General features: G+C 37.1%; 1 protein-coding gene and 2 long non-coding RNA genes across 3 annotated transcripts in view; 1 reads left to right on the plus strand and 2 right to left on the minus strand.

Moving 5' to 3' along the window:
• LOC134794433 (uncharacterized) overlaps window positions 1–15,757 on the plus strand; it is a 399,097-nt gene that overhangs the window by 226,629 nt on the left and 156,711 nt on the right. The gene's annotated exons all lie outside the window — the stretch shown is intronic.
• LOC134794469 (uncharacterized) overlaps window positions 1–15,757 on the minus strand; it is a 585,842-nt gene that overhangs the window by 3,708 nt on the left and 566,377 nt on the right. The gene's annotated exons all lie outside the window — the stretch shown is intronic.
• LOC134794634 (uncharacterized) lies at window positions 2,724–5,535 on the minus strand. Its single transcript, XR_010144705.1, has 2 exons — window positions 5,464–5,535; window positions 2,724–2,978 (listed from the first exon to the last, which is right to left on the minus strand). It is a non-coding gene; the product is annotated as an uncharacterized LOC134794634 (long non-coding RNA).

Raw genomic sequence — 15,757 nt, forward strand, 5'->3', positions numbered from 1 at the left:
GGACACTGAACTTTTAATGCAGACGGCTCGCTTGTTCTACAAAATCGTTATTATCAAATTAAACAGAAGTTTCCACAAACACTGTAAGTTGATGAAGTGATTGAAATTAATTGTATATTAGGAGGATTATGTTCTATATTCTATTCTATTTAGTCTATCGTAGGAGGCCGTAGTATGTTTGCGATTGGTTTTTTAACTTACCTATAGCCGGTCAAAAAAGTTTGTCAGTAGAAAAAGGCGCGAAATTAAATTTTTCCATGAGACGAGAACCCTTTGCGCCTACATTTTTTCAATCTGCTCTTTTCTTTTGACCGAAATTGCTTGACAGAGTATAAATCATAAATTAAATGCCATAATAATTTACTTATCAATAGCATAGACAAAGTTCTCTTTGATAATAGCAAAGACATATGTAACTTCGTATAAGACGAATAAAGTCTAAGGAAAAAACGTGCCTCGGAATTCAAGCAAAAGTCATTCTCGAATAGATGGCGCACACACCTTTAGCCTATCCTCGGCTAGATGGCGTGACGACACCGTTTCATATTTAACAATTTTAACACATAGATATCAGTGAATGAACATGGATCAAAATGATATAAAAATAATAAAATCATTTATCCATATATATAAATTTTTTGATAACTTTATACGTTCTCATTTTGAGTTTTAGTCGTGTGTCGATAGATGGCAGTAAATTTACAGTGACTACAAAATTTACAATGACAGGACCCCTCTATACTATCTATTCTTTTTGATAATAGTTAGAACGTACGTACATCGATCACCCTTCCTTGCCATAAGTAATAGTCGTAAAAGCGTCGAACACGCTCGCCTCAATAACGCCGGAGTGAGGTAAATTTTTAATGGCCGACGGAGGAAATTCACAAAGCTACTATTTCCAGTCCAGAATAAGACAGACCACAGACCAGCTGTTAGACTAAAATAAGATTCCTGGACGGCATTTTGATACGATATTAAGTTTATAAATGAAATATGGAGGGATGTTAGAGAAAAGGAAAAACAAGGAATGGGTGTATGGACTGTGTGGGTGATGATATTAAAAGAAAGCAGGTGAATGATGAGATGACGAATGCCGGAGAGGTATGGAAGAAAAAGACATGCTGCGTCGACCCCATATGATGGAAAAAGGGCAAGCGAGTGATGATTAAGTTAAGAAAGGCAATTAGTAAACAGAGTAAAGTTTGGGAGCATAATGGGGGACCATAATAATAGGCCAATGCGTCTCATAGTTGAGAGGAAATCTGCGTAAAAATGACGCTATACACTATACAGTACTTAAAATAAGGATGCTAATGCTAATGAAGATTTTCGTCGACCCCTTATAATAATTTTGTGTCCCACCGATGAGGCTGGCGGTCAGTGGCACTGCGCGAGCGAGACAGTAACATAATTATGCACGTGCGATAAAGATAGGAAATGTCGGTACAATGTATGAAATTCTTCATGCTTAGTGTCCTTACTTTACACGTAGGCTACATTATTGTCACTTGAGTTTGTATATATAATATTATGGAATTTCAAATCTTGGTATTTCATTTAAGGGCCAAAATGATATTAGGATCTAGTATAAAATAGACGAATACAAGACGTTTTGTAACATATAAACGTGCCTGACTCACCACACGCCTGAAAGTTTGATCGGCGGTCGATAACTGCGGCCTGAGGCTTTTAATACTTAAACTATTCCAGTATAGCTTTTAAACGTCAGTTTGAATGACAGATGTAAAATGGAATTTATTTTTGGCTTTTCAAATACTTCATGTGCGGTTCTATATTTGTGGTTTTTGAAATATTTTATCCATTTATGGTTCCTAAAATGGACTAGTGACATGGATCACTTATTCTAGTGTTACCTAGTTTCTAAATGTAGAATTTTACTAACATTTTCTGTGATGGATTGTCAGTTTCTTTGATGTCATTATTCATCATTTTATTTCGTTTTTGCATACGTTTATTTTTGAGTATGTAGACCGAGCAAATATGTAGTAACTTTTGTCAGCACACCCTCATCATTATTTAAAGTGCTTCCGTAGCAAATAAAACGTTTACCTCTACTTAGTAATTGCTGTAATACATATGGATAAAAAAAACCAAATTCACATTCTTGATGTTTTATTAGCATCGCATTATTAAACTGTAAAACGGGACTTAATCGCGTATTAGTCGTATATATAATAATGTGTAACAATCGTGAAAGTTTAAATCAGTGTTATTAGCATCACGTTAAGAATCCGTTGACTGAGTAGATTTACTTAGCAGCACCGCTCCTGATCTGCTTGTAGTTGTAGAGGAATGGCTTGAACTCTTGCACGGCTCTCGGCGCCACCATGGGCACCGGCTTGAAGGCCAGCGTGTAAGGCGCCGTGTCGACCAGACGGTACTGCCCGTTGAGTCCCGGTGAATTTATGTTGCTGAGACTTCTGGATAGACTATGTATATCAGTAACTAATATTTTCTAAGAAAGTGACCCTTTTTCATTGCATTTAGTGCACACAAAAATTTCAAATTAATATGAGTTTTGACAACACCACTCTTCCTAGTTATTCATTCGTCCTGCCAAAGCATTTTTAGGAAACTTCCGGATTTTGCCTGATATTCTCAAGAACACTGTTCCGTTTTTGGAATTCCTGAGAATTCTATTTAAAACATTCAAATGGACGTGGTTAAATTTATCAGATGCGTTTATTATTAAGAAACAATTTTCAATTTGAGATATGATTTATTTTCATCAAGTCATCAGTTCATAGTTTAGCGTCGCCACTCCTGATCTGCTTGTAGTTGTAGAGGAACGGCTTGAACTCTTGTACCGCTATCGGCGCCACCATGGGCACCGGTTTGAAGGCCAGCGTGTAAGGCGCCGTATCAACCAGACGGTATTGTCCGTTCTCGTCCCAGTGGACCTCGGCTGAGGCTACAGCTACCGCGATGCAGAGGAAGATGGCCAGGAGTTTCATCTGTGATAGACAAAAATATTGATACAAATATTGACGTTGGCCAGAGTTGATCATCGTTGATTTTTTCATTGTGATTGACATCTGTATTTACAATTTATAGATTGTAATAATGTGGTACGTCCCACAATAAAAAAGGAAAAATATATTTACATTTAAAATTGATATCATCATAAACATAAAAAAAAATTAACGAATTGAGGAATTTTTGTAGTATTATGGTGCTTTAAAAAACTAATTTACCAAAACGTTAGTCGAATAGAGGAATTTTCCAATAAAGTTCCGTTTATTACGAACAGAATCGATAAACTATACAGGAATGTTTAATTCCTATCCTATTTATTTTAAAATTTGAATCGGGCAACACGGCTTATATTACAAAATAACTTCAATATAGGTACCGTAGAGTTTCGTATCTTTACCTGCGCTACCTATTTTCGCCTAGTTGGACATAAGTTGCCATTAACAAAATGTTTCTAATGTAAGCCTTACATAAAACTGCTAAATACAAAGTATTTTTTACGGGTCTCAACATTCTTCGAACAATCTGCGGCTAACTTCACATAGTTGACCTTTAGTGAGGTTTTTTCGTGACACCGAACCACACCACCACCACCACACGTTTTTTTGAACCAGTGTTTTAACTTCAGTTTTAAACGGTGATACGGACCCGGTAATGATAGACTTTTTACATGATTATATCCTATAACTATTTCTTTTTCATGTGAAACTATTATTTAATGGCTAGCCTACGTGTAGAAGTCACAATTGGATAAAACATTGGTGAGGGTACTTTGCGTCCATCTTGTTGCCAAATTTCGCCTACCCCTAGGGTTGACAAATTTTTTGTACCACATTCATTGGTGGATGACATTACTTGTTTCCAAATTTAAATATTTTCTTATGTTTGGTTATTTTAGTTTACGCTATATGCAAATGTTTATTTCTATTCTTACCGATGTTAAGTAGGTACCAAATAGGTATTTTTATGTCTCACTTTGTGTAAATAAAGTTGATTTGATGTCAATTACGATAATAACAATAATTTTGCAACAATTATACAATTTTGTTAAAAATAATTATTTTTTTTAACTTATAAACCATTACTCCCCTTTATTTGGCATGTTGGTTAATTTTTGGCAGCCCTAGCTTCATTATAGAAAATGTATGAAAACAACTTCAGACTGTTACCAAACTTCGCCTACTACCCCGTTTTTTAAAAATATGCCTAGTCTGGTGTAGTTAAGGTTCATAGTATATTAGCACATCCCAAGGAGATACGACTTAACATGTGTAAGTCACAGAAAAGTAAGTATTAGGGGCAAGGCATACCGTAGGCGAAGATTGGGAAAAATACCCAAACATCGCCTAATGCCTTTGGGGCCATTTATTACCAACTTAACCAAAGAAATTCTATGTTTTAGTGGTGTATACTGATAGTTGGGAGTACTAAAAATCATTTTTTCGTCTTAACGGATTAAAATACTTTCAAATTTGAGAGATTTTTTGGGAAAAGTGTCAAAATCCAGGCGAAGATACGAAACTCTACGGTAGTAGTTAATAATTATACATGCACAAAATTGGGGGATTACACAAAATTGTAATTTAAAAAACATGTCAAGCCCATGTTTCGTATTAAATCAAAAGGATTTAATGTTTTTATAAAAAAGAGTATTCTAGTCCTTAGTCTTATAAAGGTAAACTTAATTAAATGCTTCATCGTTGTCTAAAGCAAAGTGAAATGCTTTGTTACGGCTACCTACGCTTTGTTGTTTATTTAATTTGCCCCACACAGCCACATTAAATAAACTATATTAATATAATGTAACAGCAGCGGAAAACAACCGTTATAATTCCTTACACGTTATGTTATAGAGACAGAAAAACCCAGTAAACTAAGAAAACCGTGGGACCTAACACCTGCCCTTGCGGTACACTCGAAAAAGGACTTTAGTATCGCGTGGTTTGGTAGAAAATTCCTTTTGTTTGTAGGTAATTTATCATTGAACGTCATGCCGTCAAAATGGCCGCTTATCTGCCATCTTGATTGGCCAATTGCTGCAATATGGTGGTCACGTCACGGATTGACAAAAATGTTAAGGGAAGTTAGATACTTTTCCATTTGTGGTTATTTTGGTTGCATATTTAACAAAATTAAATGTAAATTATGAACAACGAATTCTTCAAGTAGGTATGTACTTACCTACTTAAATATGGAAGCACTATGTATATATAATATTATATAACGACTATTTAGAAAGCTTAGGATTATTTAGAACTTGGATATTGGTGTACTATTATACAACAGTCATAGTAATTTGCATTTAAAACGAATGGTTCTCGATATATCAAATAACCCCACCCAACGGTACCTACTTAAATAAAGACAGGTGAATGTTAAAGTAGAACAATTGACCTAATAAAAAAAACCTAAGTAACCAATTTGACCAAATAAATGAAAATAAATGTATTAATAATAAAACAATACCTTTGCGTTTGTTCTTCGGCGAGTTCTCGTTGAAGTAGAAGAATTGAATGATATCCACAGTGACAGAACCAGTGTATTTATATTTATTAAGTTATACGACAAATCATTAATTAACCGTTATTTGAATTTAGTTGCGGTTTAATCATGTAGAAATAATGATCTGATCGTGATCATTAGTAATTACTAATTACAGTTAGTTAATTTGCAACTACATTTGTGTCCTAAAATAACTAATATTTGTAGACTTTGGAGCGTCAATGGTTAGGTCATAGTTGTTTATGAAAAACGAAGAAGTCAGATTTGCGCACCGAGGGTGTCGGGTTAGAACCATTTATTATACCTATCGACTCACACTTGCCCGATTTTTCATTATATTATGTTATCATTCTGTTTATAATTTTATTCATTATTTATTATGAGATATGACCACGATATCTACCTATTACCTACTGTTCTTGAGATACAATATATAATTATAACTTCATGATGGATTACCACAGTAACAATAAAGGTATTTACCTAAATAAATATAATAATTAAGGGGCTAAGACTTATGGAAAGGTCCACATCCACAACTCAAACGGTGTTCAAAGTGTAACTAAGATTGGTTAATTTATCCCAAAGAGCTGCAATACATACATAACATGCAGTCATATAATCACGCTTATTTCCCGGTGGGGTACACCAGAGACCACGGATTTCCACTTGCTACGATCCTGACATACCTCTTTCGCTTTCTTCTTCTTTTCATTTTTCTTGTTTTTCTTCTTTCGCTTTCTTTAGAGCTTTATAAGGTACTTACTATTCCTAGATACTAATTATTTCATGATAACCTTTGTCCTACTAAGTTGTCCACTTCAATCCTGGTTGCTACAAAACAAGCTGACTTGACCAAAATAAACAATCTCGAATAGAAACTAAGTTTCAACTCAAAGTTCAACGCCCCTAGCGATGAATTATATACTCCCTCGCCTCGCCTAGCAACCGCTGAACAAGAATGACCTAAGTACGAAAGATTTTGTATTAAAATACACCCTTTTAAATTACCCAACGGTCATCTACAATATAAAATGACCTTTTCATTCCTAATTGAGTTAAAAGCTAGAAATATTCACGTCATTCAAAACTTCATTCTGTCGCTTTGGCTTTAAAATTTAAAATTGGATTGGAATGGCATTGATTTTTGGCGAAAATATCTATGAAGTCGGTAGATTATTTTAGAATAGCGGTGGTGCGGCTTAGCTAAATAAGTAGACGAGCTTGCCTCTATTGAAAATAAACGATTACTTATGGAGTCTGTGCGGAAAGAGAAGAGTCGTGGAATGTAAGGGAACTTAGGGAACCCATACATTCTACGACTCTTCTCTTACCGCACAGACTCTACTAGGATGTGTAGTCTGGCCGTAATATATTATCATATATAAGTTAAACGTACTGGTGCTCGACCCGGTCCCATCCCAGTACATGTCTTGAAATTTAAGTCATTGTCAATAGAGGTGACAGCAAGGTGTCATCTTTTGGGCATTAGCATGTCGAGCATTAGTACGTTTACCTTAAAGGTAAAGTGGGGGAATGAAGATAAAATCTAGAATGTCTTGTATCAATGCCTTTTTCTAGGGGATTTGTTAGGTCGAATGACTGGAAATAATCGTGCAATTCATGCCGTGTTGCGTGCAGCACACTTAGGAGTATTTAGTCATGTCTTTAAAATATGGGGCATTATCTATGAAAAGGGACCTTATTGTCGATGGCGCTTACACCGCACAGCGCGGCATTGTATATACATCGGAGCATCGTTAATAATGGCGTAAGCGCCATCGACAATAAGGTCCCTTTTCATAGATAACGTCATATAAATAATTGGAAATTTGTAATGTATATAACCTAAATTACTCCTTCCTTTGATCACATAGGTACCTGAAATGTGAAATTGTAAGTTTTGGCCTTCAAAATTTTTTCTAGGATCTTTACTGAATCTTTGCGTAATTTTGAGAGGAAAATGAGGACGTTTATATGGAGAAGCTGCCGCCTCATTGCATTTCCTCTTAATAACTTTTTGACTAATTTTCCCCCTTAGCTTGGATTTAAAAAAAATGTTCATAAGTGGAGTTCACCGTTCCTTTGTATCAAAAGTCGGTTCTGGGTGGTCGTCGACTTCCGTCTTAAGGATGACTCACGTTAGACCGGGCCGGGGCCGGGCCGGTGCTTCCGGCGCTTCGTTTTATATGGAAAGCACCTCGTGATCACCGATCAGCCGTCATAGAAAATGACATGTCGGACGCCTCGGCCCGTCCAGCGTGAGTCATCCTTTAACCACTTAGAATCTTGCGAAGGCGAATAATTTCAAACTCGAACTTACCTACTCCACCACACCGTGGGGTTCATCGACCCCTTTATTGTTTCCGGCTACCCTCGGGACGACATGTTTACGACGTGCCCTTTTTGTGCATCATTTATAAAGGACGAGGAAGTGCGATACCGATAACGAAGCGAGGCTTCAAGGATATCTATATTGAAACAATGCAATTTTCTTGTGTTATTTTTCTTGTACCTGTTTAGTTAATGTTATTTGTGTTTAAAATTACAAGCTCTTTGATGTGGACCTCATGTTTCGAATAAATATCGCATAATTGCATCAAGACCTAAGACCTGACCTAGCACATGTTTTCCACAATAGAAACTTCTGGTAATACTAATATTATCCTGTATCTAAATACAGCCCAAAAATACGTTGACAAAGATTTTTTATGCGGCATATTGTTAATAATTTTTTTAATGAAATATCGGAATATTGACCAAAAATGTTTGCTGGATAGACAAACTCCAAATTGTTGTGTGAGATGCCCCTTTTACTACTAGTTCGATAGACCCAAAATACAGTTGCTCAAAAAGTGCTTTTAGCGTGCGGAAAGTTGTTTTTCGCAAACTAGTGCTTTTGACTTTTCCATTTTTTTTTAAATTTATACTTGTTCCAATTCATGACTACTTATTGATGAGTGATATTAGTTTCCTTTAAACGTAGTAATTAACATAAAAACCTACTGTTAATGTCAGAATAGGAAAAATATACATATTCATATTTTATTACTTAAATGCCCTTCATAATCATAATCACACAAATAAATGCCCTTACCAGGGCTTGTATATATGTGTATATGGGCATTTATTTGTGTGACGATGATGATGAACACACAAATAAATGCCCTTACCAGGATTCGAACCTGGGACCTCCTGTTTCATAGGCAGGGTCACTATCGACTAGGCTAGGAGGCCGTTTCATTGATAGATTGATAGATCACAATTTGTTATAATAAAAAATTAAAAAAAAAATTCTTAAACTAAATATTTTCGAAATTAATTTCTTGGGGTTAGATATGAGGATATTGGGTATTACTTGAGGTATATTTTACAAAAAATAATTCAACGGTTTCGTATCTGGAGGAGCCCAAACTTGGTATGTTTTGAAAATTATTTTAATTTTAATTGAATGCAAGTGACGGAAATATAATAATGTGATATATTTTTAGAACCAGCTCAAAATGCCCTTTCGTTAATACCACACACGATAGGTTTCTGAACAATTTTTTTTATTTTTCCATACAAAAAAAAGATGACGTCATAACTCCTTTCCGTTTGTTTTTTTTTTTTCGTGCTACGGGTCAAATTGATTCAAATGGCCTAAAGATTAATCGTGTCGATTTTCATACCTTTAACACCAAATGCAGCTGATTTTGGTCAACCGCTACTACTAGGGAAAGCCGTAAGCCGCGCGTGGCGCTGTCGCCACCTAGCGGCCATACTTATCTGTGCTGATCGTAACAGACGCGTTTTGTTAGAGAGTGAGTATTCTGTACCTAGTACTATTATTTATTCTGTGCTTCGGGTACGAAACCCTATAAAGTGAACCCACTAACGGTTCATATAAGAAAGCTAAAAGCAAAGCGTTAATTAACGTGTTCATATAAATGCTGTCTACCCCTTTCCATACACGTCGCTATTATCTCGTGAATAATACGTATTTGCGAAGGCGTTATTACAAATCCTTACTTATTCATGCTACGCAATAATTAATTAGCTTTATAACGGAGTCGGGACTGTGCTCCCCTGCGGGTTGGCGCAAGAGACAAGCGATAGCGGATAATGTTAAGGCCCCTGTACACAATGGGCCAGCGTGGGCCAGTCTGGGGGAAGCAGTTATGCGTTAGCGGGAGCAAGTGATATTGCTATCTCAATCTACCGCATGGCTGCGTCCCTTGGACTGGCTGGCGCTGGCCCATTGTGTACAGGGACCTTTAAAGGCAAGGCCACACGAAACCGCCTAGAATGACTTGCGTATTCCCGCGCGACTTTATACATCAAGCGTAACTTCAAGTATTGAGTTTCGCGACTCCATATATCAAGCGTCACTCCAAGTATGGAGTCGCGCGCGACTACGCAATCATGCTAAGCAGTCTGATACGTATGAAACATGTTTCCAATTATCTGCGTAGTACATTGCTTGCAATACGTGCCGCATTCGTTATGAGTACGTACAGTGGCGTGCACTTCATAAAGGCAAAAAGGCACTGCCTACCCTACTATAATTCCGATGTCTATCCTCTTAAACTAATTAATTTAATGTATACTTGATCGTACTATCAGTAATCGATATAACTTAAAACATTCTAAAAATTAATAAGCGCTCCATCTACCGGTTAAGCTTTGTCATCAAGTCATCATTATATAATTCTACGCGACGAAGTTTACACCACGCGGCACTAGCGCCGCTACGTGCCTTGCACGGCAAAGGCAGAAAACATTTCCGTCTAAATCTTTCTATGTGTGCCTCTCCGTGAGTCGTCGTTACGCGGTTACAGTGTAGTGGGCCTTCCTATAAGTACGAGCACACAATTATACAAGTAACGCACACATTTAGACGCAATAGGCAGTGTCTTTCGTACCAAACCTAAACGAATGACGCCCGAAAGTTTCCGAATAGTTCCGATGTTTACGTGACTATTTTAAAAAGTAGCATTTGCTATGGTAATTTAGTGCAAATACGAGACTATTTTTTTATTCGTTTACAGTATTTGGTTAAGTTTATTTTAATTTTTTATTCGGTCGCCATTGTTTGTTTGTTTTGGTGAGTTTATGAGATAACAGTTAACAGTTGCCGGAAATTATAAAGTGCGATTAGTGAAAAAATGGATAATTTTAACTGTGAAAGTTGTACGGTGGGTGTGTGTGTGCAAACTATTAAAAACCGGGCAAGTGCGAGTTGGACTCGCGCACGAAGGGTTCCGTACATAATACATAATGCAAAAAAAAAAAACAAAAAAAAAAGCAAAAAAAAAACGGTCACCCATCCAAATACTGACCACTCCCGACGTTGCTTAACTTTGGTCAAAAATCACGTTTGTTGTATGGGAGCCCCATTTAAATATTTATTTTATTCTGTTTTTAGTATTTGTTGTTATAGCGGCAACAGAAATACATCATCTGTGAAAATTTCAACTGTCTAGCTATCACAGTTCGTGAGATACAGCCTGGTGACAGACGGACGGACGGACGGACGGACGGACGGACGGACGGACGGACGGACAGCGAAGTCTTAGTAATAGGGTCCCGTTTTACCCTTTGGGTACGGAACCCTAAAAATGATGCGTTTTCAAAGCGTTCGTTTAGCCAAAAAAAAGAAGTAATTGAAAAGACTTGACAACAAAATGAAAACCATCACGCAATTTTTTTGGTGAGTTAGTAGCTCTCATTTTTTAGGGTTCCGTACCCAAAGGGTAAAACGGGACTCTATTACTAAGACTCTGCTGTCCGTCCGTGCGTCCGTCCGTCCGTCTGTCATCAGGCTGTATCTCACGAACCGTGATAGCTAGACAGTTGAAATTTTCACAGATGTATTTCTGTTGCCGCTATAACAACAAACACTAAAAACAGAATAAAATAAAGATTAAAGTGGGGCTCCCATACAACAAACGTGATTTTTGACCGAAGTTAAGCAACGTCGGGCGGGGTCAGTACTTGGATGGGTGACCGTTTTTTTTTTTGCCTTTTTTTGCATTATGGTACGGAACCCTTCGTGCGCGAGTCCGACTCGCACTTGCCCGGTTTTCTGATATAATTTTGCCTACCTAGTCTCAAATCTCTGTGCACGCCACTGAGTACGTACGAAATGTAAGCGATGTACCTACTGCGAAGGGTGCCGCCGTATTACATCCGTAACTGACATTCTAAAACAGTTAGAATTTGGAGTTTATTTCGTGATAATGATAATACAGTAAACATTATCAAAAAAGGAGTGTACAGCGGGCGTATGTGATAGAGTTTTATTAGGCAATCGAGTCATTAACCGTGATCGAGCATAATTTATATAGGGCGGTACCTATAAAACCAAAGTTTTACCTAAAAAAAATGTATTAAAGTTCGCTCTTCTTTTATAACTCGTCCCACTTATGATCTCATACAAAACTGCGCGCAAAAATGATGAATGAACTTACTTAGCAATGTAAATAAACGTAGAACACGTTCTCATGTGAACGCTGCAACTATTTTAGACGAAGCTATTTTATACGAAGCTATTTTACATGAAGCTACGTTTCAAGTAGTTAAATTAAACGGTACAGTTGAGAAATGCAGGCGACGGAATTTTGAGAGAGTTTTTGCGCGAAGATTTTACAGCTAAATGACAATTTTATTTTTGAAACTGTTACTGTGGTTAGATTACCGGGATGGTCCTGGCTATTTCGAGCAGGGAAGTTACCTAAAAGCACCTAAAATATATAGAAGTGTACAGTCTCATTAACAGGGGGCTAAGGGCCGATACAGACGGACTGTAACCCGACTACAATTTGTATGGGAACTACACGCCGACTTTGCAGTTGGCGTGCAGTCGGCGTGCAGTTTCCGTACAGGTTTTTATTAAAATGAATAACTCGATACAAAACCGAGTTACTTTGGAGCTTATTTACGCGGACTTTCTATAGCGAACTTTATGAGCGTGTGCGTGAGTTTTCGTATGTGTGTGGTGGCTCATGAATGAATAGCCAAGCTTAAACGTCGCCCGCGCGCCCGCTATGATTACTTGAAATTTAATCAATAGTGAAGCTTTAGTAAATCGTTTTATCAATTCCAGGGTAATACGTACTGTTTTCATTATGGATTATGTAGCAATAAATTTTAGGCAAGCCGGTGGGAATCGGGTTGTATGAAGCCGCCGCTAGTGGTATCTAGAGAAGAAAAAAATATGACCATCACTAGTTTCTGATCGGAAAGATATAGTACTATTGAATATTAAGATTCCCTATTTAGAAAACTTGTATTTTGACTTTAATACTACTTGTCAGTAACTCTTTGAAGAGATTCTTGAGAAAGGCAAAGTCAAGAGTTCCTTAATAACCCTTACACGAAAACCCAATGAAGCAAGGAATGTATGTCAGAATTTCTGTCTAGCCATCCGGAAAACGGAGGTAGGCCCACGGCCTGATTCGAACTTTAAGGTACAGTCGCCATCAGATATATCGGAGCGGCCAAGGTGTTCACAATATCTGAACACGCGCTCTAACGCCCTGACAATAGAGGCGTGTTCCGATATTTGTGAGCACCTTGGCCGCTCCGATATATATGATGGCGACTGTACGTCAAAAATTTGCTAAGGATACAATATTGATCGGATATGTCAGTTAATACAGTAAAATTATACATTTAGCGTTTGCGTCAAATCCGGTAGTTCTGATTTTTTGCAGACTTATTTATGATGTTCGTCCAATGAGTAATCCAAGTTGGTGCGCTCGAGCGCCGAACGCAACTTTGACAAAAATCGAAAAACCTGCGATAATTTCGGTTTTTGTTTAGTTTTGGGCGATTCTAACCCTAAAGCAGGCCACTGACGAGCCTCCCAAATGGATGCCGTTACAATGGATTCATCCAAATGGACGGCATCCTAATATTAAACATTGTACGTTTTTGACATTCACGGACCGATTTTGGATTGCAGCCACGCTATTTGGACTGTTGGAAGGCTCGTCAGTGGCCACCTTAAAGGACTAGTTTTTGATAGTACCTTCCTAGACGTTTTTAAAGAAGACTAAATTTGCTACAATACGAGATTAGAACTGTCTCTGTAGATTGAATAGTTTCCGAGATAAAGGCTTTCAAAATTTAGATTTTTTTGAAATTGACCTCGTAAGCTAAGTGAGTGCAGTGAGTATGCATTTTTGACTCAGGCAATGCCGCTTGGCACGATTGTTCCTAAGGTCAAACAAAGCTGATTAGGCGCGGTAGCCACGATATCGTACCGTGCCTACCCCCCGTGGGAGGGGAAAGGGTCGGATCCTCAGGTCCAATCTAAGCTATATTTCTTCCTGCTCTTAGCAACTAGGGCAAGTTATATATGATTTTCATATAATTTAGGGCTTCCTTATTCTATAAAGTATCACTTCAAAGCAGGCATTCATAATTTTTTTTGTAAAAATAAAAAGCGGATTGAGTGACGATTTTCATAGAAATGTAATTATGGCCAAAGTCAAAAGTTAAAAGTCTTTAAAAAAACACTTATCTTGGCGTAAAAGTATGAATATAATGTTTTCATCCCTAAATTATATGAAAATAATATATAACGTGCCCTAGCTCCTAAGAGTAGGAAGAAATATAGCAAAGATTAGACCTGGGGATCCGACCTTTCTCCTCCCATTTTGGGGGGTATGCACGGTACGATCTCGTAGCTACTGGGCCAAATCAGCTTTGAACAATCGTAGGCCAAGAAAGGTACGCTCGGCTAGTATGGCGGAATGGAAATAATTAGTAATAGCTGAAATTTTCGGTGTATGGGACAGATAATAAATCTAGTGATTACGTCGACACATAATCCAAATAAATATATTACATTTAGGTATTTAAAAAAAAATGTATAAATATAAAAAATCACAGAAAGTTTGTAAAAAATATTAATAACATTTTTTAAATTTATACTCATAGAGAAATATTTGCTTTATGACATTAAGCATGAATCACACAAAAAATAATTCTGTATCCTACATTTAAAGTAAGTAACCTACGGTTATTATTAAATTCAGTATATTTCCGTCCTCAAAAATGGTAATAGGCTATTTTTTCTCTCATTATTTCCAAATTACAATAAGTACAAGCGTTGCAATTTAATCGTACACTAAATAATACCGTATGGGAGGTTTTATGGGGTTGTGCATTAATTGCCTGGTTAAAAATGGTAATAGATCAATATCATATGGGATTTTTATTATGAGTTCTCCTTCATCGAATACTGTAAAAATCGGCTTGAAATATGATTCGTAACACAAAAAACCATCAAAAACGTTATCGTTGCTTTAAAGTTGCCGCGCACGAGCCAGCGAGCTAACGCGATTGGTCGTTGCATGGAGCGGGGCGACGGAACGATGAAACTTCCATCGCCCCGAGCGCGAATATTTAAAAAAGTATTTAGTATATTTACTATTTACTCGGTCAAAACATATGTACCAGTGAACGTAAAAAATATGGGAGACTAGATTCGAACTAATTATCAGCTTTAATCTGGGCAAGAGTGCTGTAAATAAGAAAGTAAATTTTACGTAATTGCAGGCTTTCCGTCTTTGCGTGCGCGTTAAATTTAATACAATAATAGGCCAATTATATAGGGCTATTATACTGACACACACCCAATTTGATAGCAGAAAAAGACACGAAATTAAAATTTTCTTAGGGAAATCAAATCTTCGCGCCTATAAGTTTAAACTTTAGGTTTCAATAGCGGTCATTTAAGTACCACCCCTCACCACTAAAATGTAATTATCAAAAACGACAGTTGCTAATGTTCCCCAAAGTAAGCATTTCTAGTTAATGCTGCAATACAGTGGTACCGGGCACCTTGCGACGCAAGGCCGAGCAGGAATCGCAAACCTTAAAATATTTGCACTAATTAATTGAGTTGGGATTTTGTTAGTACTCTTTAATTGAATAGCAAAAAATATAAGTTATGCATTAGAAATACCGTTTTTATTCGATTTTTAATTAAGTAATTATTGTTAAACTTATTTTTACCGTGTGGTGTCGGTTAAAATTTCACTAGTAACATCATTTGGCGACTAGGGCAATAAAAGTCGACACCACAACCAACAAATTAACAAACAACAATAACCAACAAATTAACAAACAACAAAAATTTGCAGTAATATTCCAAACTCGACTGAACGCAAGCGCACCGAACCGTGTCGCTCCCCTGACGCGACTCAGTGTCATAAAACGTAAGGCCGTGGTATTAACGACAGCGGATAGCTGAGCGGCGAGCGGT

This window comes from Cydia splendana, chromosome 10 (assembly GCF_910591565.1).
Source record: "Cydia splendana chromosome 10, ilCydSple1.2, whole genome shotgun sequence".
NCBI classification, from domain to species: Eukaryota; Metazoa; Arthropoda; class Insecta; order Lepidoptera; family Tortricidae; genus Cydia; species Cydia splendana.